Consider the following 22,253-nt stretch of genomic DNA (forward strand, 5'->3'; position numbering starts at 1 on the left):
GCATGATTATATGAGTGCATGAAAAATTTGGTGAGTTAATTTTAGCATTTGTGAGCTTAATTGTGAAAAAGAACTAAATCGCATAAAGTGCAAAAGTCCTATTTTATTAGCTAAAGGTGTAAATTGACTATGAATCAAATTGTGGAGGTATTTAAAGGGAAAATAGTCCCTTTTAAGAGAGGTGGCTGGCCATGGGAGACAAAGAAATAGAAAAGTCAACATTTGGTGGAAATTAGGTGATAAAATTGAATAAAATAAAATAAATAGGAAAAGTTGTCATTTTCTCAACTCTTTCCTTCTTTCTCCACCGATTTCTCTTCAAGAAAACAGCCATGGAAGCTCAAAATTTTCAGCAACCTTAAACTCTTTCATGTAAGCCTTCTTGGTTGTCTTTCATGATAATTTTTGTGTTTTTGGAACACCTAAAGTTTAATCTAGCTAATAGAGGGCTATTTTGTGAAATGATTGATAGTCTAGGGATTTTCCATGAAAGGATTTATGTTGTTTGCTGAATTTTAATGGAAGAAAATGAGTCTTGGTTGTGTAATAAACAAATTTTGTGAAAGGATTTTCATTAAAACACCTAATATGGACCATTTTGTAAAGATGGCAAAATGAGTGATAAGTATAAGTAATAATGAGAATTGTAGGCTGCTCCTAGTATAAAAAGAATTCGGCTAGGCTTGGGTAGTGAGAAAATTTGATAAAAATCAATTTACGAGCCTTAGGGCAAAAACATAATTTTTGTAAAGTTTAAAGGCAAAAAGGTCATTTTGCCAAATTGTGAATTATAGAATGTTTTAATTAATGTAATGATTAAATGAGTGAATTTTATCATGTTAGATCAAGAAAATCGAGATTTGAGCTTAAATCGAAAAGTACAAGGTTATGGACTAAAATGGAGTAATTAGCGGAAATTGCATTCAAGGTAAGTCCGTATGACTAAATAAGCATGTTATCCATATTATTGTTAATATACTTGAAATCTATTTTGCTATGATTGTATTTAATTATATGTTGATGGAATATGACATTCCATTGAAACAAGTAAGTTGTATGTTAATAATGCAACCATATTGTTATGATGTGTGATTGAATTGATATTGCATAAATTGTTTTGATTGTGAATATGAGTACGCATGATGAGAAATTAATGTAATAAAGACTCCCAATTGAACATTAGGGATAGATTTGGATATTGATACCATGACATTGGGTGATATGTGTGTTAGTGTAAGACATGTCCAGGATATGCATCGACCGCATTATGAGATCTAGTGTAAGACATGTCTGGGACATGCATCAGCATTGAGACGAGAGCTAGTGTAAGACATGTTTGGGACATGCATCAGCCTCGCGGTATACAAGCTAGTGTAAGACCTATCTGGGACACGGCATCGGCCTAGACAGATGAAAGTCAGTATAAGACCTGTCTAGGACATGGCATCGACTTTGATATGCTAGCCAGTGTAAGACCATGTCTAGGACATGGCGTCAACATCTTATCCCATGTTTGAGGCTATTGGATATACTATAGTATTCCAAATGGTTCAACGGGAGATGTATGGTTTATATCGAGTGGTTTATATCGAGTGATAGAGCTTATGGCTATGTTGTGAGTGGTACAGGAACTTACATGAAATTTATGAGATGTGAATCTAATTCATGTTGTATGATTGATAAGGAATGAATATGAGTAAGTATATAAGCATGTTGAGTAACCCAAGTATATATGCCAAACTCATGAGAAATAATTTCGGTTTATGATACACATTTGGTGAGGATGTAATAGGTAAGTCATGCCTGTGAGAATGATTTTATGATGACCTTATGATTATAGGTCTATACTTATGATGTATAAATAATATTTTTACCAATGTGATGAAAATGAATTAATAAGGTGTGATAAACTTAGTATCATTAATTTACACTAAACAAGTTTTGGACAGTAGCAGTAGTCCGAATTTGAAAATCCACCAAAAATTGTGGAAATTGAGTTAGAGTGTGACATCCCTAATTTGACTCTAGTCGGGAAGTGGTTTCAAGACCCCAAAACCGAGTCACACAAGAAATTGATTGTTAAATTTCATGTCTATATTATGTTACAATTTGTGTGTGAAATTTTGATGCTTTGATTTTGTCAATTGAATGCAAATTTAATCAAAAAGGGCTTATGTGAGAAACATTGAAAATGTGTTGGTTAATTTTTAAAATGGCCAAATTGTTGCATGGATTAAATATGGGGACTTGCATGTCAAAGTCCCCATTTTTCATGATAGTGGCCGCCATGTTGATGTTTATGACAATATATATGTATTATTTACTAGTTTTAAGGCAACTAAATGGTTTTATAATTTTATAATATTATTGAATGAAGAAATAAGTGAGAATTTGGGTGAAGAAAAAAAAAGCTTCATCTTTGTTATTCATGACCGAATTGTAAGAGGGAAAGGGGGAAGCTCCATTCGGTCACTTTAGGCTTGAATCAAGGTAAGACTTCTAATCAATTCTTAAAATTCTTGTTAATTTTAAGTTAGCTACCAAGCTCTTTATTCAACCCATATTAAAATTTTGATTTTGGAAAGGATTTGAGCATTCGACCATGGGAGAAATTGAAGAGGATAGATTGTTGTTCTCATGTTTTAATGAAGTTTGAGTTAGTTAATACTTAGTTGTTAGTAATTATATTTACTTGAACAAATGCTTGGTATTTAAATGTTAAAATGTAAGCTATTGCCGTTTGGGTTATAGAAGTGAATGAATTAGAGGTTTGGCATTGTATATGAATTTTAAGGGTATAATTTGAATAATGTGAGTAGGGTTATGCATAGGTTTCAGCTTTGATAATATTGTGTAAAGTGATAAGTAGAAATACTATGATGACAAAAGTTTAATAACATTTGGCTAAGGACTATAAGTGTTAGTTAATTGGTATAAAAGTATGGGTGTTAATTACTTCAGATTTAAAGTTGTGAAGAGTAGGTAATGGTCAATTAAAGTGATGAAGGTTAAATTTTGAAGTTTGGTTAAATTGGACATTCGGCATTACGATGACATTGGATAAGAGTGTAGGAAAGTTTAAGCTTGAATGGTTAGGGCTAAATGGGGCATATAATGATCTTAAATGGATTGTATGCATATGAGAGTGTAAGTATTCGTGTGTACAACATTGAAGATAAATGGAAATTGGTATTGTGGTAAATGTTGATAAGATGACAATGGAATTAGCTATATGTTTTGGAACTATGCTGTAATTTGAAAATAAAAGTATATAATATTAAGGCATGTATTATACATATATGCATGTGTGTATGCGGTTGTGCATAATTAGGAGTAAATGGTTAAATGATGATAGTCATATATAGGTACGAACATATATATATATGCCTTATGTATGTACCATGTACACACGAGGACATTCGGTGATATGATTAGATTCATGTATAAGAAGCATGATAAATTAAGTGACTCTTTGCTTGTGAATGTGAATTAGATATAAATTAAATAAGCATGAAATTGAGTCATGGCATGTTTTATTAAATATGATACATATTGAAATCTATTGTTTTAGATATAGATTAAATGATAAGTTATTTCCAAATGTGATTGTTGAGTGAATAATATTAGTTAAGTACTTAAGCAAATCTATTGTTTTACTTAAGCTTAAGAGCAAAGAGGATCAAAGTCGGATAGGAGAAAAGAGAAAGTAAACGAATAGCCGTGGATATCTAGTCGTCGACCACTTCCGAGGTAAGTTTTAAGCGATTAAACGTTGAGTAAATTCAACCATAATAGGACATAATGAGTTGATTTAATAAGATATGATGTGGCCATGATATGTCTTAAACTCAAATGGTAAGTTCATATGTGTTTGGACTTGGAAATTTAAGAGCAAATTGTAATAATTTGCTTGGACAGCAGCAGTAATGTGATTTTAGAAAATCACTATAAATTGTTGGTGTGGAATTATAGGCTGAATAATATATGTAATCAAATCTTAATTGGTCTAGTTTCAGATAAAAGAGACCGTGGAAGCAAAGAAATTTCCTATAAAGAGATATTTAAAGTTGTGTGGGACAGGGTCAGAATGACTCTGAAATCCCTATTCTGTTTTAAGAAAATCACTATAATTTGTACAAAAATGGTTACAAGATAAAATTTATATGCTTAGACTCCTTAATGAGTCTAGTTTCAAATGAAATCAAATAGAACATACTTTGAATTCTGTACAATGAGAATTTTGATTCGTAGTGAAGACTGGTCAGGTTAGTCAAACAGTGAAACAGGGGAAACTTTAAGAAAAATCTGGTATTGATTGGCCAAACCTAAAATTCTGAAAATTTTATGGATGGAAGATATACGAGTCTATATTCAGGGAAAATTAACGGCAAGTGATTTGGAGCCTTGTAGCTCCGGTTATAAATAATTTAGTGACCATTGGTCAGGAAAACAGCTTGTAGTGAATATGTGATTTTTGTTGTAAACATGGATAAAACTTGTTTTAGTTGCTCATAAGCTATTGATTAAACCCATACTTGAATTCTAATTCGTGATATTGTAAAATGATATATGAGTGTTAGATGGATCTTTGATATTAAAATTTGTGAAATTGTAAGTTTATGAGTATTCGAATATGAAATGATAGTATGGCGTGAAATTGAATTATTCATTGGAAAAGTGATTGATGTAGATTCAACCAAGCCCAAGTATGTACATGATAGTATATGTGGTATGTGAAGCATATTTGAATAATTGTGATGTGAATACATGAAAAATTTATATTTTGGTTTAAGATTTTACGCGATGAATGTGAATGTGTATATATGTGATAAGGCCTAATGGCCGATGTGATGAATGTGAAGGTGTATATATGTGATAAGGCTGAATAGCCAATGTGATGAATGTGAAAGTGTGTATATATGTGATAAGGCCTAATGGCCGATGTGATGAATGTGAAAGTGTATATATATGTGATAAGGCCTAATGGCAGATGTGATGAATGTGAAGGTGTATATATGTGATAAGGCTGAATGGCCAATGTGATGAATGTGAAAGTGTGTATATATGTGATAAGGCCTAATGGTCGATGTGATGAATGTGAAAGTGTATATATATGTGATAAGGCCTAATGGCGATGTGATGAATGTGAAGGTGTATATATGTGATAAGGCTGAATAGCCAATGTGATGAATGTGAAGGTGTATATATGTGATGTATGAGTGGCCAACGTGATGGATGTGAAAGTGTATAAATGTGATAAGTCCCGAAGGGCATTTGTGTCAAGATTATATCCGGTTAAAACCCCGCAGCCTTATGCGAGAATATTATCTTGATTAACGTCCATAGGCTTCGTGCTTGTACTATATCCGAGCTTTAAAGACCCGACGGCTAAATGCTAGGATTCAAGTAAGACTTTGATATTGAGTATTTGCAATAAGTTACCATCAAATAAGTGTTATGTATTTAAGATGTTCAAAAGGACATTTACTCATCGGTGGAGTGATTTCGAGGTGAATTATCGAGATCGAAGAGGTAAGTAAATGTGATAAATATTATGACTCCAAATATGTGAATGATCTAATTGGTAATGGTATGCCTGTATAATGAAGTATGTGATGAAATGTTCTTATGTATTAGAGCATATTCTGCCCAAAAGCCTTATGATTTGAGTATGGGTTGGGCTAAATGTACCAAAGACAAGGTAAGAATTATGTTTTTCACATTTACGATATGTGATAAGAAATATGTTTGTTTCTTTATGTGCCTACTGAGAATTCAAGATTTGTCATGTTGAAATACTTAAAAATAAGGGTGTGATTATGAATAAGTGGAAAGGAACATGGAAAGTTGAAAATTGACGAAGAATGTGCTTTGGAAATATTCACCATCTAGGTCACTATTATTCAAGGTATATATATATAAGACACCAAGTAATTGCCTATTGATATTATGGTTCGAGATGAAGCTCTAGATTAACTTCATCGAACAGTTGAAATGAATGACCAATGATAGTGAATGAGAGCACTTTGTGTTGCTTAAAACTTACTAAGCTCGCAAAAGCTTACTCTGCTCAATCATGTTTTGGTTATAGGTTGTGGATTCGACTACCATTTCGGGATCATCAAGACTTCGTCACACTATCTACCATTACGGCAACTATGTAATTAGACTTAGCTTATGGCATGTATAGGATAGACAATACAAGAGAATGATATTATGACTATTGTATATAAGCCATACGAAAATGGCATCTGTTGGACGCTTACTTATAGAAGTTTAGATTTTATCCTGGTCGTGTTTAGTACTTATCTAAATGAATGTTCGTTATTTCAAAAAAAAACAACATTAAAGAAGGGAGTTTAAAATTTTATTCTTCCAATCTTATTCCTAATTTCGGTAACGCCTCATCCTATTCTCGCGCATTTACAGGATAGGGTGTTACATTTTAGTGGTATCGAGCTACGGTTTAGTCGATTCTAGGACTAACGTAGCACATGTCGATCTAGTTATACATGCCATAGAGTGATAATAAGATAGTGTGATGATTTACGCTTAAAAGTGTTTCTCATATTGTAATGAATTCGATCCCAATCGAAATGAAAGCAGATGGTATTGAAAGTCTTGAGACATGCTTATGATGCGTCAATATTGAGAAAGGTATGATATGAGTAAGTTTTGAGAAAGTGAATTTGGTATTTAATTTAAAATGCCATGATATACATGTATGATAGATGAATGATATCCTATTGTCCTTACCATAATAAGGTTATTGAGAAAGAAATCATAAACATGTTGTTTGTGTAGCCGAATGGCTATTAGAGAATTTAACAAAGAACAAAATTGGGGATATGTATATATTCTTATGTGTGTTTGCTCATTGAGCTGGAAGTTTGGTAAAAGAGGTATACATGTATTAGATTTGAATGATGTTCACAACACAAAGTCAATGAGCATGTTATATGCCTATGTGCGAATTAGTGGACTTGAATTTCAAATGTGATTTTGCTATGTGAATCGTGGTAACATGTGAATAAATATGTACGAGACTCAACGATGTGAATCCGGCTTAAAGACCCGATGACTATATGTGTGGAGATTATGTCCGGATTAAGATCCGCCGGCTTTATATGGAGATTTCATTCGAGCTAAAGGTCTCGACGATGATCCGGCTAAGTCCCAAGAGCATTCGTCTTTGGCGATATATATCCGGTTAAGTCCCGTAGAGCATTCGTGTTTGGTGTTACATTCGGGCTAAATCTCAAGAGCATTCATGCTAGTGATATATCCGGCTAAATCAAGAGCATTCATGCTAGTGATGTATCCCACCGAGTTCAAGAGCGATCATGCCGGTGATATGTATTCGCCTTCGTGTTTCAGCGTGCTTTGTGCCGTTGATATGTATTCGCCTTCGTGTTTAGCGAGCTTTGTGCCGGTGATATGTATTCGCCTTCGTGCTTCAGCGTGCTTTGTGCCGATGATATGTATTCGCCTTCGTGCTTAGCGTGCTTTGTGCGGTGATATGTATTCGCCTCGTGCTCAGCGTGCTTTGTGCCGATGATATGTATTCGCCTTCGTGCCTAGCGTGCTTTGTGCCGTGATATGTATTCGCCTTCGTGCCTAGCGTGCTTTGTGCCGTGATATGTATTCGCCTTCGTGCCTAGCGTGCTTTGTGCCGGTGATATGTATTCGCCTTCGAGCCTAGCGTGCTTTGTGCCGTGATATGTATTCGGTCTTCGTGCTTAGCGTGCTTAATGCCTTGATTCGAGCAAGGTTTAAGTGTTCATTACCGTATGAATTCAAAGTTAAATGAAAGAATACGCTTAAAGTGTACATATATGATGTTTTATAGACTTGGTTAAGTTTGTTTTCAATGTGTAATAACGAATGAATAAGAGCACTATGTGTGTGAATGATTAGAGGCACCGTGTGTGTGCGAATTCCTTTAACCGAGCACTACGAGTGCGAGATCGGTCGATGGGCACTAAGTGTGAAGTGGAATTCATGTAAGACCTCGTCTGGGACGAAGGCATTGATTTGAGATAGTGTGTAAGACCATGTCCGGGACACGGATCGGCTCGATATGTGAGAATATGTAAGACCATATCCGTGATATGGCATTGTAAGAGCTATATGTGCTTAATGAGTATCCGTAATGATTTGAATGATTCAACGGGTATATTTAAGATGATAAATTAAGTAAGATTAGAATAAGCGATACCGGTATGTGGAAGTTGATTTTCTGTTGGAAATAAGTTAAGTTGAATAGTGAGAGATGATGGAGTTATAAAGGATATTTATTGGGATGTTTGAATATATGTGTACGTTCGGTCAAAGTTCTGACTTATACATGAATGAAAATGTGGGTTACAAATATGTGGGTTGATGATGTGAATTATACATGTTAATATGTGCTTAATATGTGTTTGAAACGCATTTGTGAATTAAATTAAGTGATTATTGCTTATGAAATCAAGAAAATGAGATATATGTGCCTACTTGTAGAAATGTTTATGTATTTGTTTTAAGATAAGAAAATGATTTTATAGATCGATGCGAAATCAATAATGAATTACAATTGCTATCGATGAGTTAATGTTTATATGGACATGATGTAATAAGAGGACATTATCCTAACCTAGCCGCTAGTAAGATTTTCGTGACGAAAATCCCTAAAGAGGGGAGAGTTGTGACATCCCTAATTTGACTCTAGTCGGAAGTGGTTTCAAGACCCCAAAACCGAGTCACACAAGAAATTGATTGTTAAATTTCATGTCTATATTATGTTACAATTTGTGTGTGAAATTTTGATGCTTTGATTTTGTCAATTGAATGCAAATTTAATCAAAAGGGCTTATGTGAGAAACATTGAAAATGTGTTGGTTAATTTTAAAATGGCCAAATTGTTGCATGGATTAAATATGGGGACTTGCATGTCAAAGTCCCCATTTTTCATGATAGTGGCCGCCATGTTGATGTTTATGACAATATATATGTATTATTTACTAGTTTTAAGGCAACTAAATGGTTTTATAATTTTATAATATTATTGAATGAAGAAATAAGTGAGAATTTGGGTGAAGAAAAAAAAAGCTTCATCTTTGTTATTCATGACCGAATTGTAAGAGGGGAAAGGGGGGGGAAGCTCCATTCGGTCACTTTAGGCTTGAATCAAGGTAAGACTTCTAATCAATTCTTAAAATTCTTGTTAATTTTAAGTTAGCTACCAAGCTCTTTATTCAACCCATATTAAAATTTTGATTTTTGGAAAGGATTTGAGCATTCGACCATGGGAGAAATTGAAGAGGATAGATTGTTGTTCTCATGTTTTAATGAAGTTTGAGTTAGTTAATACTTAGTTGTTAGTAATTATATTTACTTGAACAAATGCTTGGTATTTAAATGTTAAAATGTAAGCTATTGCCGTTTGGGTTATAGAAGTGAATGAATTAGAGGTTTGGCATTGTATATGAATTTTAAGGGTATAATTTGAATAATGTGAGTAGGGTTATGCATAGGTTTCAGCTTTGATAATATTGTGTAAAGTGATAAGTAGAAATACTATGATGACAAAAGTTTAATAACATTTGGCTAAGGACTATAAGTGTTAGTTAATTCGGTATAAAAGTATGGGTGTTAATTACTTAGTATTTAAAGTTGTGAAGAGTAGGTAATGGTCAATTAAAGTGATGAAGGTTAAATTTTGAAGTTTGGTTAAATTGGACATTCGGCATTACGTATGACATTGGATAAGAGTGTAGGAAAGTTTAAGCTTGAATGGTTAGGGCTAAATGGGGCATATAATGATCTTAAATGGATTGTATGCATATGAGAGTGTAAGTATTCGTGTGTACAACATTGAAGATAAATGGAAATTGGTATTGTGGTAAATGTTGATAAGATGACAATGGAATTAGCTATATGTTTTGGAACTATGCTGTAATTTGAAAATAAAAGTATATAATATTAAGGCATGTATTATACATATATGCATGTGTGTATGCGGTTGTGCATAATTAGGAGTAAATGGTTAAATGATGATAGTCATATATAGGTACGAACATATATATATATGCCTTATGTATGTACCATGTACACACGAGGACATTCGGTGATATGATTAGATTCATGTATAAGAAGCATGATAAATTAAGTGACTCTTTGCTTGTGAATGTGAATTAGATATAAATTAAATAAGCATGAAATTGAGTCATGGCATGTTTTATTAAATATGATACATATTGAAATCTATTGTTTTAGATATAGATTAAATGATAAGTTATTTCCAAATGTGATTGTTGAGTGAATAATATTAGTTAAGTACTTAAGCAAATCTATTGTTTTACTTAAGCTTAAGAGCAAAGAGGATCAAAGTCGGATAGGAGAAAAGAGAAAGTAAACGAATAGCCGTGGATATCTAGTCGTCGACCACTTCCGAGGTAAGTTTTAAGCGATTAAACGTTGAGTAAATTCAACCATAATAGGACATAATGAGTTGATTTAATAAGATATGATGTGGCCATGATATGTCTTAAACTCAAATGGTAAGTTCATATGTGTTTGGACTTGGAAATTTAAGAGCAAATTGTAATAATTTGCTTGGACAGCAGCAGTAATGTGATTTTAGAAAATCACTATAAATTGTTGGTGTGGAATTATAGGCTGAATAATATATGTAATCAAATCTTAATTGGTCTAGTTTCGTATAAAAGAGACCGTGGAAGCAAAGAAATTTCCTATAAAGAGATATTTAAAGTTGTGTGGGACAGGGTCAGAATGACTCGAAATCCCTATTCTGTTTTAAGAAAATCACTATAATTTGTACAAAAATGGTTACAAGATAAAATTTATATGCTTAGACTCCTTAATGAGTCTAGTTTCAAATGAAATCAAATAGAACATACTTTGAATTCTGTACAATGAGAATTTTGATTCGTAGTGAAGACTGGTCAGGTTAGTCAAACAGTGAAACAGGGAAACTTTAAGAAAAATCTGGTATTGATTGGCCAAACCTAAAATTCTGAAAATTTTATGGATGGAAGATATACGAGTCTATATTCAGGGAAAATTAACGGCAAGTGATTTGGAGCCTTGTAGCTCCGGTTATAAATAATTTAGTGACCATTGGTCAGGAAAACAGCTTGTAGTGAATATGTGATTTTTGTTGTAAACATGGATAAAACTTGTTTTAGTTGCTCATAAGCTATTGATTAAACCCATACTTGAATTCTAATTGTGATATTGTAAAATGATATATGAGTGTTAGATGGATCTTTGATATTAAAATTTGTGAAATTGTAAGTTTATGAGTATTCGAATATGAAATGATAGTATGGCGTGAAATTGAATTATTCATTGGAAAAGTGATTGATGTAGATTCAACCAAGCCCAAGTATGTACATGATAGTATATGTGGTATGTGAAGCATATTTGAATAATTGTGATGTGAATACATGAAAAATTTATATTTTGGTTTAAGATTTTACGCGATGAATGTGAATGTGTATATATGTGATAAGGCCTAATGGTATGTGATGAATGTGAAGGTGTATATATGTGATAAGGCTGAATAGCCAATGTGATGAATGTGAAAGTGTGTATATATGTGATAAGGCCTAATGGCCGATGTGATGAATGTGAAAGTGTATATATATGTGATAAGGCCTAATGGCCGATGTGATGAATGTGAAGGTGTATATATGTGATAAGGTGAATGGCCAATGTGATGAATGTGAAAGTGTGTATATATGTGATAAGGCCTAATGGCGATGTGATGAATGTGAAAGTGTATATATATGTGATAAGGCCTAATGGCGATGTGATGAATGTGAAGGTGTATATATGTGATAAGGCTGAATAGCCAATGTGATGAATGTGAAGGTGTATATATGTGACAGTAGAGTGGCCAACGTGATGGATGTGAAAGTGTATAAATGTGATAAGTCCCGAAGGGCATTTGTGTCGAGATTATATCCGGTTAAAACCCCGCAGGCCTTATGCGAGAATATTATCTTGATTAACGTCCATAGGCTTCGTGCTTGTACTATATCCGAGCTTTAAAGACCCGACGGCTAAATGCTAGGATTCAAGTAAGACTTTGATATTGAGTATTTGCAATAAGTTACCATCAAATAAGTGTTATGTATTTAAGATGTTCAAAAGGACATTTACTCATCGGTGGAGTGATTTCGAGGTGAATTATCGATCGAAGAGGTAAGTAAATGTGATAAATATTATGACTCCAAATATGTGAATGATCTAATTGGTAATGGTATGCTCAGTATAATGAAGTATGTGATGAAATGTTCTTATGTATTAGAGCATATTCTGCCCAAAAGCCTTATGATTTGAGTATGGGTTGGGCTAAATGTACCAAAGACAAGGTAAGAATTATGTTTTTCACATTTACGTATATGTGATAAGAAATATGTTTGTTTCTTTATGTGCCTACTGTAATTCAAGATTTGTCATGTTGAAATACTTAAAAATAAGGGTGTGATTATGAATAAGTGGAAAGGAACATGGAAAGTTGAAAATTGACGAAGAATGTGCTTTGGAAATATTCACCATCTAGGTCACTATTATTCAAGGTATATATATATAAGACACCAAGTAATTGTCTATTGATATTATGGTTCGAGATGAAGCTCTAGATTAACTTCATCGAACAGTTGAAATGAATGACCAATGATAGTGAATGAGAACACTTTGTGTTGCTTAAAACTTACTAAGCTCGCAAAAGCTTACTCGCTCAATCATGTTTTGGTTATAGGTTGTGGATTCTGACTACCAGCTCGGGGATCATCAGCACTTCGTCACACTATCTACCATTGCGGCAACTATGTAATTAGACTTAGCTTATGGCATGTATAGGATAGACAATACAGTAGAATGATATTATGACTATTGTATATAAGCCATACGAAAATGGCATCTGTTGGACGTTTACTTATAGAAGTTTAGATTTTATCCCTGGCTGTGTTTAGTACTTATCTAAATGAATGTTCGTTATTTCAAAAAAAAAAAAACAACATTAAAGAAGGGAGTTTAAAATTTTATTCTTCCAATCTTATTCCTAATTTCTGGTAACGCCTCATCCTATTCTGGCGACGGTTACAGGATAGGGGTGTTACATAGAGGCTGAATAAAATATGAAATTAAAGCTTAATTAGTCTAGTTTTACATAGAAGAAACGATGTAAGCAAAAAGTTTCATACTATGAAATATCTAAATTGATGTGAGATAGAGTCAGAATGATTTTGAAATCCCCTATTCTAATTTGAGAAACTAATTGAAAATTGTAAAATAATAGTTATGGGTTATAATTTATATGCTTAGAATTATTAATGAGTATATTTTCAAGAAAAATAGACAAGGACATCATCTAAGTCCCGTATTATGAGATAATTAATTTTTAGTGAAGAGGGTTTAGAACTGTCAGACAGCAAAAAAGGGGTAACTTTAAAGAATAAACTGTACTTATTGGCTAGACCAAAAATTCTAAAAATTTTATAGTAAGCAGATATCTAAGTCTAATTTCAGGTAAAATTAGTAGATCTTAATTTGGAGTCCTGTAGCTCTAGATATAAATAAATTGGTAACTATGACTCGAGAAAACAATATGACCAGAGTATAAGTAAAAGTGTAATTATGGTTGTATTACCTTGAGAAGCATGTTAGCATATTGCTTATTATTTTCATATGGACTTACTAAGCGTGAAGCTTACTCCCACCTTTCCATTTCTTTTAGCTTGTCAGGTTAGCTCGGGGTTGGAGATTGTCAGAGGCAGCATCACACTATCAAGTCTCTACCTTTGGAATAATGAAGCATATATTAGAAATTTCAAGTGAGTGGCATGTATAGGGATCTAGTTTATTGACATGTGTTATTATGTTTTGGCCAAATGTATTGGCTTATATTAAGTTATATGTATATGGCCATGAGATGTGGCTCATATTGATTATGGCTTTTAAACCTAGCTATTCATGCCATGTTTAATGATTATGATGCGATTATGTTTGTTTGTCATGCTTGGTTGGTAATATGACATGTGTGTTGGATCTATGCTCTATGACCAATTGAGGTGGTCATAGCGATGTAGTAATTGCATGTTATAAAAAAAACGTGATAATGGTTGAACATGAGTGCCTGATGGATAAGTTGGTAACCAAGTTGGTAACCATAGTATAATGGTAAAAGAGATCGTCAAAATGACAAGTCTTATGAATGTAGATTATGGAATCTAGACTTGGTATTGCATGAGTAGATGCATAGCTTGTAAGAAGACATGTTAATGTTATGAAAATGTCTTAATAAAAGTTGTTAATCACTAAAATGATGTCATGATTTATGGTTTTAATAGGCATAAGGTTGTAAGGATTTATGGGTAACATGAAGGCTTGGAAAATAGCCTAAGTGTTGACTACACGGGCTGAGACACGGTCGTGTGTCTCAACCGTGTGAGGGACACAGCCTGGAGACACGGGCATGTGGTCAAGCCGTGTGGTTCGATTTCCATGCTGACATCATAAACAGAGAGTTACACGGCCTGAGGACACGGGAGTGCCAAAGGCACACGGGCGTTTGACCTTGTTCCATGGGAAAATTTTCTAAGTTTTCCTGAAACTTCTCAAAGTTCTCAGTTTAGTCCCGAATCAATCCCGATGTATGTTTAGGGCTTCGTAGGCCCTTGTATGGGACATTATGCATGTGTATGAAAAGTTTTGAATTAAAATAAATTTTATAGCCTAGTTTTTGCATGTTTGTGAATGATTAAGTTCGATAATGCCTCGTACCCTATTCTGACGTCAGACACGGGTAAGAGGTGTTATAGTATAATTGAGTTGGGCTCCCATCAAAGTTCTACTTGCATAGTAAATAGGTTGAAACACTTTGTTTCTTCTTTGACCCATCACAGCTCTAATGGTGTAATCACTTGCATCACACATCAACTCAAAAGGTGAGCTCTAATCAGGTGTATCGATCATTAGGGCTGAGATTAACCCTTTTTTTAGATCTTCAAAAAACTTTCAAAAATGCTTTGTTAAAATCAAACACTGTATCTTTCTCTAACAACAAACACAATGGTTTAGAAATTTTTGGGAAATCTTTGATAAACCTTCGTAAAAACCGGCATGGCCTAAGAAACTTCTAACTCCTTTCACATTAATTAGGGCCAATAATCTTTCAATTATGTCCACCTTTGCTTTATCGACTTGAATTCCTCTCTTTGAGATTTTATGCCCTAAGACAATCCTTTCCTCAACCATAAAATGGCATTTCTCGCAGTTAAGGACAAGATTCGTCTCTTCGCATCTCTTCAGAACCTTAGCCAAATTACTCCAACAAATATCATAAGTGTTACCAAAAATAGAAAAATCATCCATGAAAACTTTAACAAAATTTTCAACCATATCAATGAATATTGCCATCATACATCATTAAAATGTTGCAAGTGCATTACATAAACTAAAAGGCATTCACCTAAAAGCAAACGTACCTTATGGACAAGTAAATGTTGTTTTATGTCGGTCCTCCGGAGCTATAACTATTTGGTTATATCCTGAATAGCCATCTAAAAAACAATAGAATTCATTACTTGGCAGTCGATCTAACATCTGTTCCATAAAAGGAAAAGAAAAATAGTCATTTTGAGTGGCTTTATTTGATTTTCTGTAATCAATATAGATTCTCCAACCAGTAACAGTTCTCGTTGGAATCAACTCGTTACACTCATTTTCAACAATCGTGATTCCACCTTTCTTCGGCACACTGCACCAGACTTACCCATGAACGATCTAAAATAGGATAGATGATTACTGCATCTAACCATTTGACCACTTCCTTTCTCAGAACTTCTTTCATAATAGGATTGAGCCTCCTTTGCCCATCAATTCGAGCTCTTTCACTTTCTTCTAAAATAATTTTATGCACGTAAAAAGGACTTATACCTCGAATATCAGCTATGGTCCAACCAATTACTTTCTTACATTTCTTTATAACAACAATTAGTTGCTCCTCTTGATCTTTCGTCAATTCTGCTGAAATAATCACAGACAAAGTGGAACAGACACCTAAATAAACGTATTTCAAATAGGAAGGAAGTACCTTTAGGTCGAGTTTAGGTGATTCTTCAATTGACAACTTGGGTTGCACAAATTCTATGACTTCTAACTCCAACGGTTCAATCCATGTGGATTGAATAAAATTTCTCAAATTGGCTTCCTTCAAAGCCATGTTTTCTTCACCTTCTTCATCCTCCAAAGGGTCAAGATCTAAGGCTTTCTCTAATGGATCTTCTTCAAAATTGCTTTCCATAGAAACTAAGGTTTCTATCTCTTCCGTAACTAAACACTCTTCTGTCAGATCCAGAAACTTCATCGCTTTAAGAATGTTAAAGGTTACCTGATCATCTTGAACTTGCATGGTGAGTTCACCTTTCTATACATCAATTAACGTTCTTCCCGTGGCTAAGAAAGATCTCTCAAGGATGATTGGCACTTCCTTATCTACTTCAAAATCTAAGACAATGAAATTAGTAGGAAAAATAAATTTATCGACTCTTACCAAAACATTATCAATCTTTCCCTTGGGATATGCTAAAGATCGATCTGCTAGCTGAAGCGTTACAGTTGTAAGTGCTACTTCACCTATCCCTAGCATCTTTAAAATAGAGTTAGGCATCAAGTTGATACTCGCTCCTAAATCACACAAAGATTTACCATAATAAGATTCACCAATGTTACAGGGTATAGTAAAGCTTCCAGGGTCTTTCAATTTTGGTGGCAGTTTGTTTTGCAAGAATGCACTACACTCCTTTGTCAAGGCAACAGTCTCATACTCACTCAATCGTTTCTTCTTGGACAGTATATCCTTCATAAAATTCACATAATTTGGCATTTGTTCTAAAGCCTCCACCAACAGAATATTGTTGTGTAACTGCTTCAGAACATCTAAAAACTTCTTAAATTGTACCTCTTGTTTCTACTTGTGTTGTCGCAATCTCCGCGGATATGGAGGTGATGAAACTTTTGGTTGAATCAGATAACTCTTTTGAGTAGGTAAATCTACATCCAAAGAAGATGTTAAAGTGTCTGAATTCTCTAAGTTAGGATTTACCTGGTCAGTCTTTGCAGATTCTGACTCTTTTGGTGTAGGAATTTTGGGCTTATCTTCTACATCAATCAACCGGGGTTCCAGAATTTTACTACTTCGCAATGCCACTGCCTTGATATGTTTTTTACCCAAATTTCTTGGTTTCTCAGTATTGCTCAGCAAGGTTCCTTGCGGTCTATTACGAAGCTCTGTAGCTAACTAACCCATTTGGTTTTCCAAATTTTTCAACATTGCTACTTGGCTTCGGATCAAAGCGTCGTTCTTCGCCATGTACGCTTTCAAAAAGTTCTCCAAACTGTTTGATGCCTCAGCCTGAGGTGGTTTTGGAGCTTGCTAATTAAACCCTTGAGATTGGTTGGGTCTATGCTGCAATAAGTTGTTGTTCGGTCCATTTCCTTGGTTGCTCCAAGAAAAGTTAGGATGATTATGCCGAAGGATTGTAGATGTTGGACTAGGGCCCTTATCCACTCCTATTTTGATGTTGGTTCCCCACATAGTACACTGACTCGGTATTTGATGAGAAATTCTCAAAAGAATGACCCTCCCCACAGTACAAACAGGAAACTACTTAAAACAGACTTGGTGGCTGAGCTACAAAATTATTAGCACTATTAGCAGTAAACTGTTTTAACATAGAGGAAATAGACGATATCTGAGCTGATAATGAAGTGAGGGTGTCAACTTCATGAACTTTAGCTACACGTCTTCCTAAAGCTGTTTGATTTGTTGGCCATTGATAGTTATTACTCGTGATCCTCTCGATGATCTCATAAGCGTCATTATAAGACTTAGACAAAATTACACCATTTGCAAAAGAATCAACCATCAATTTTGTATATGCATTGAGACCATTATAGAATGTCTCCAACTGGATACAATGAGGAATCCCATGATGAGGACACTTACGAAGTAACTTATTGAACCGCTCCCAAGCCTCATGCAAAGACTCGTCATCCAATTGTAGGAAAGTTATGATCTCGTTCCTCAACTTAGCATTTTTGCTAGGTGGGAAATATTTAACCAAAAATCTCCCTGCTAATTCTTGCCATGTAGATATGAAACTTGGTGGCAATGAATTGAGCCAAGCCTATGCTCAATCTCGCAACGAGTACGGAAACAACTTCAACCTTAGTGCGTCTTCAGTCATACTAGCTGTAACACCCCTTACCCGTGTTCGATGCTAAAACAGGGTACTAGGCATTACCAGACTTAAACATAACCAAACATACAAAACTGATACATAAATTTTGTACAAATTAAAACTTTTTTCAATTAATTATAAAGTCCCTATTACGAACCTACGAGGCTCAAAACATGCATTAGAAGCTGTTCGGGACTAAACCGAGAACTTTAGAAAATTTTACGAAACTTAAAAAATTTTTCATGTTTTAAGAGGCACACGCCCGTGTCCCTAACCCATGTAACTCTTTGTTTGTCATCCAAGAAAAAATTGAAGTCACACGGCCAAGACACAAGCCCGTGTGCTTAGGTCGTCTGGTCGATTTAATTTTTATAATTTTTATAAAATAGGTGCAGACTTTATACGCCCCGCCCGTGCCTGAGGCCGTGTCATCCACATAGCTGAGACACATGCCCGTGTCTCTACCCGTATGCTCAATTTTGAGCATTTTGTTTTGCAACAATTAAGGTGTAGGGGACACACGGCAGGATCACATCCCCATAGGGCAAGCCGTGTGTGACACACGACTTAGACACATGACCGTCTGTCTACCCGTGTGGACAAAAATAAGGCTATCTATCAAGCCATTTTGTCACTCTTCCTTGCACAAACCTACTTAACAACATATAACACCAATCCAAGCATGTACATACAACCAATTCAGCCACAACCAAGTCATCCACAGATTATTTACATGTTATTTTCTATCACATACAACATCTCATACTTATCATCTCAAACCATGCAAATTCCACATCCATGAAAGACATCATCATATGCATATATACTTAAACCAATATTAGCCAATTCCAATGGCCATTTACAAAATTAATTATCAACCAACATAAGCCAACACATTTGGCCAAATCAATTATTACACATAACAAAAAGACCAAGTCCCTATACATGCCATAACTCAAAATAATGAAATCATTGGTACCCAAAATATTAAGTTGATAGTGTGAATGGATCTACGATAGTCTCTAATCCCCGAGCTGGCTTGGTGACACGATAAGACAAGGGAAAAAAAGGGGAGTAAGCTATAAAGCTTAGTAAGTTCCCATGCAAATAACAAGCACTATAAACTCATATTTAACATACAATTAACTTGAAGTAAATTAACATAAATTTCATTTTAAAACTCATAATCAAACTTACTCAATCACAACCTTACTGAGGGATTCATCACATATCGAGCTCATTAAGCATGAGTTTTATGTACATACCTGTACCAATTTACAACATACCATAGTTTCACAACTTTGACTTTCTCGTTGCATTCGTCGTTGAACCACTTGGAATACTAAAGGATACTCAGAAGTCTCACACATATAGTATCATACAAATGTCATATCCCAGATATGGTCTTACATGGGATTCTGCATCGATGCCAAGAGCCCAGCTATGGTCTTACACGAATCCCCATATCGATGTCATATCCCAGATATGGTCTTACACGTAACATCAAATAACCCTAATGTCATGACATTTGTATCCTAACTATTCTTAAGGTTCAACTGGGATTTCTTATTTATCACACTTTATCGATTATGTTCAAGATCAAATCACGATTCATAAAATATTAAAGCAATTAAAGCATAAATAACAATGCATTATTTACATGCGAACTTACCTCGGTACAAAATAGTAGAAATGGACCTAATCATCAAATACTTTGTTTTTCCCCCGGTCTAGGTCCGAACCTCGTTTCTCTTGATCTATAATAGCAAATTTAACTCATTTACTAATCACATTACCCAATTCAATCTAAAACTTACATTTTAGCAAAATTATATTTTTGCCCGTAAACTTTGACATATTTTCATTTTAGTCCCTAAGCTCGTAAAATGAAATCTATTCAATTTCATCAAGACCCAAGCCTAGATAAATCTCTTTCATGCTTATAATAGCCACCTTTTCCATTTAATCACACTTTTACACACATTTTGAAATCTTTTTACAAATTGGTCCTTTTGACATTTTCATCAAAAATCACCTAGCAAAAGTTGTTTATCTAACATTAAACTTGCATAATCTACCATTAGACATCAAAATACACAAATATCTAACATGGGTCAAACCCTAGACCTCAATCATCCCTCAAATTAATGGTAGAAATAGCTAGATCGAGTGATAACTGTGACACCCCTAATGTGACCCTAGTCGGAAAGTGGTTTCGGGACCACAAAACCGAGTCATAAAAATAATTAACCGTCATATTTGATGCTTATTATATATATATATGCATGTGTGGAAATTTCATGTTTGAATTTTGTTAATTGTAAGTGAATTTTATTAAATAGGACTTGTGTGAGAAAATTTAGAAATGTGCTAGGCAAATGTTAAAGTGGCCTATTGATGCATGTTAGAAAATGCTTGTCCTTGCATGTCAAATTACCCAAAACTTTAGGTAGTGGCCGGCCATGCTATGGGTTAAAATGTATTATAAACATTTTATGTTAGAATTAATAAAATAAAGAACATGGGTAATAAAATAATAGTGGTTAGTAGGGGAGAAACAAAAAATTAGCTAGGTTGCTCCTCCATTGCCGTGAATTGAAGGAAGAAGAAGAGGGAAGTTCGCCAAGGTGGTTCTTGAGATTAAGGTATGTTCAATGTTGCTTTTGGAGGTTTACACATCCTTTGGAGGGTTAGCCTACTTCTATTTATCTCATGGATGAAATTGGAGTTGTTGGAGAGTTAGGATTCGGCTAAGAGGCTTCAAAATTTTAGTTGATTCCTTGATACTACTAGCATGTTAGCTATATGGATGTGTTAAGTTACTTGAAATGTTAGATAAATTTGAACTCCCTACCAAATTCTTTAGGCAACCCATGTTAGAAATTTCGGTATTGAGATGTCTAGATCTTTCGGCCATTGTAGCTATGGAGGAATAAAGTTTTTGTTTCTTGTTAAATTGGATGAATCTTGTTGTATGAGTGCTTGAAAAAACTATGATTAAATGGATGCATAGATTCAAAGTGGGAAGAAATGGGCTATTATATTTGATGCTAATGCCGAATATGAAGATGATGAACTTGAATAAATAATATTCAGCTAGCATGATAAGTTATGAAATATTAAGTAGATGATATAATTGATTGATGAAGTGGCTAATAGGGATTTTTAATGAAATTTTGGCCAAGGCCGAATGTATCATGAAGTAAATAAAAAATGCTAAATGTGCATTATGTGCTTATATGTGTATTCGGCTAGGGAAGTTTGACATGACGCTTTGATAGGTTTGAGAGATGAATGACCGAATGAGCTATAGGTTATGTATGGATGAATGACCGAATGAGCTATAGGTTATGTATGGATGAATTTTATGCATATGTGTGTGTGTGGCATTAGTAGTTAATGGCATTCGGCATTGTTTAATTAAAATTAGAAATGAATGCTTGAAAGTTAAATAGGTCGCTCTAATGACCAAATATGCTAAAAGCTAATATATGGACAAATGATACGAATGAATTGGTTTTTGAAATGTATATGGTTGTCGTATGTATGTGTTTGATTGAGAAGTAAATTTGTTTGATTTAGCTCCAGAGCCTAGAGGATCAAAGTTGGATAAGGGAAAGGAAAAAGTGATCGAAGAGCCGTCGTAATCGTTCGGCAACTTCCGAGGTAAGTTTTAAGTGATCAAACGTTGAGTAAATTCAATCATAATAGGACATAATGAGTTGATTTAATAAGATATGATGTGGCCATGATATGTCTTAAACTCAAATGGTAAGTTCATAAGTGTTTGGACTTGGAAATTTAAGAGCAAATTGTAATAATTTGCTTAGGACAGCAGGAGTAACGTGAATTCAGAAAATCACTATAAATTGTTGGTGTGGAATTATAGGCTGAATAAAATATGTAATCAAAGATTAATTAGTCTAGTTTCTTATAAAAGAGACCGTGTAAGCAAAGAAATTTCCTATAAAGAGATATTTAAAGTTGTGTGAGACAGTG

General features: G+C 34.2%; 1 non-coding gene across 1 annotated transcript; it reads left to right on the top strand.

Moving 5' to 3' along the window:
• Positions 1-17,997: 17,997 nt before the first annotated feature.
• LOC128285064 (small nucleolar RNA R71) lies at positions 17,998-18,104 on the top strand. The gene has a single exon (XR_008275479.1). It is a non-coding gene; the product is annotated as a small nucleolar RNA R71 (small nucleolar RNA).
• The last annotated feature ends 4,149 nt before the right edge of the window (positions 18,105-22,253 follow it).

Source organism: Gossypium arboreum, chromosome 11 (genome assembly GCF_025698485.1).
Source record: "Gossypium arboreum isolate Shixiya-1 chromosome 11, ASM2569848v2, whole genome shotgun sequence".
In the NCBI taxonomy this organism is placed as follows: domain Eukaryota; kingdom Viridiplantae; phylum Streptophyta; class Magnoliopsida; order Malvales; family Malvaceae; genus Gossypium; species Gossypium arboreum.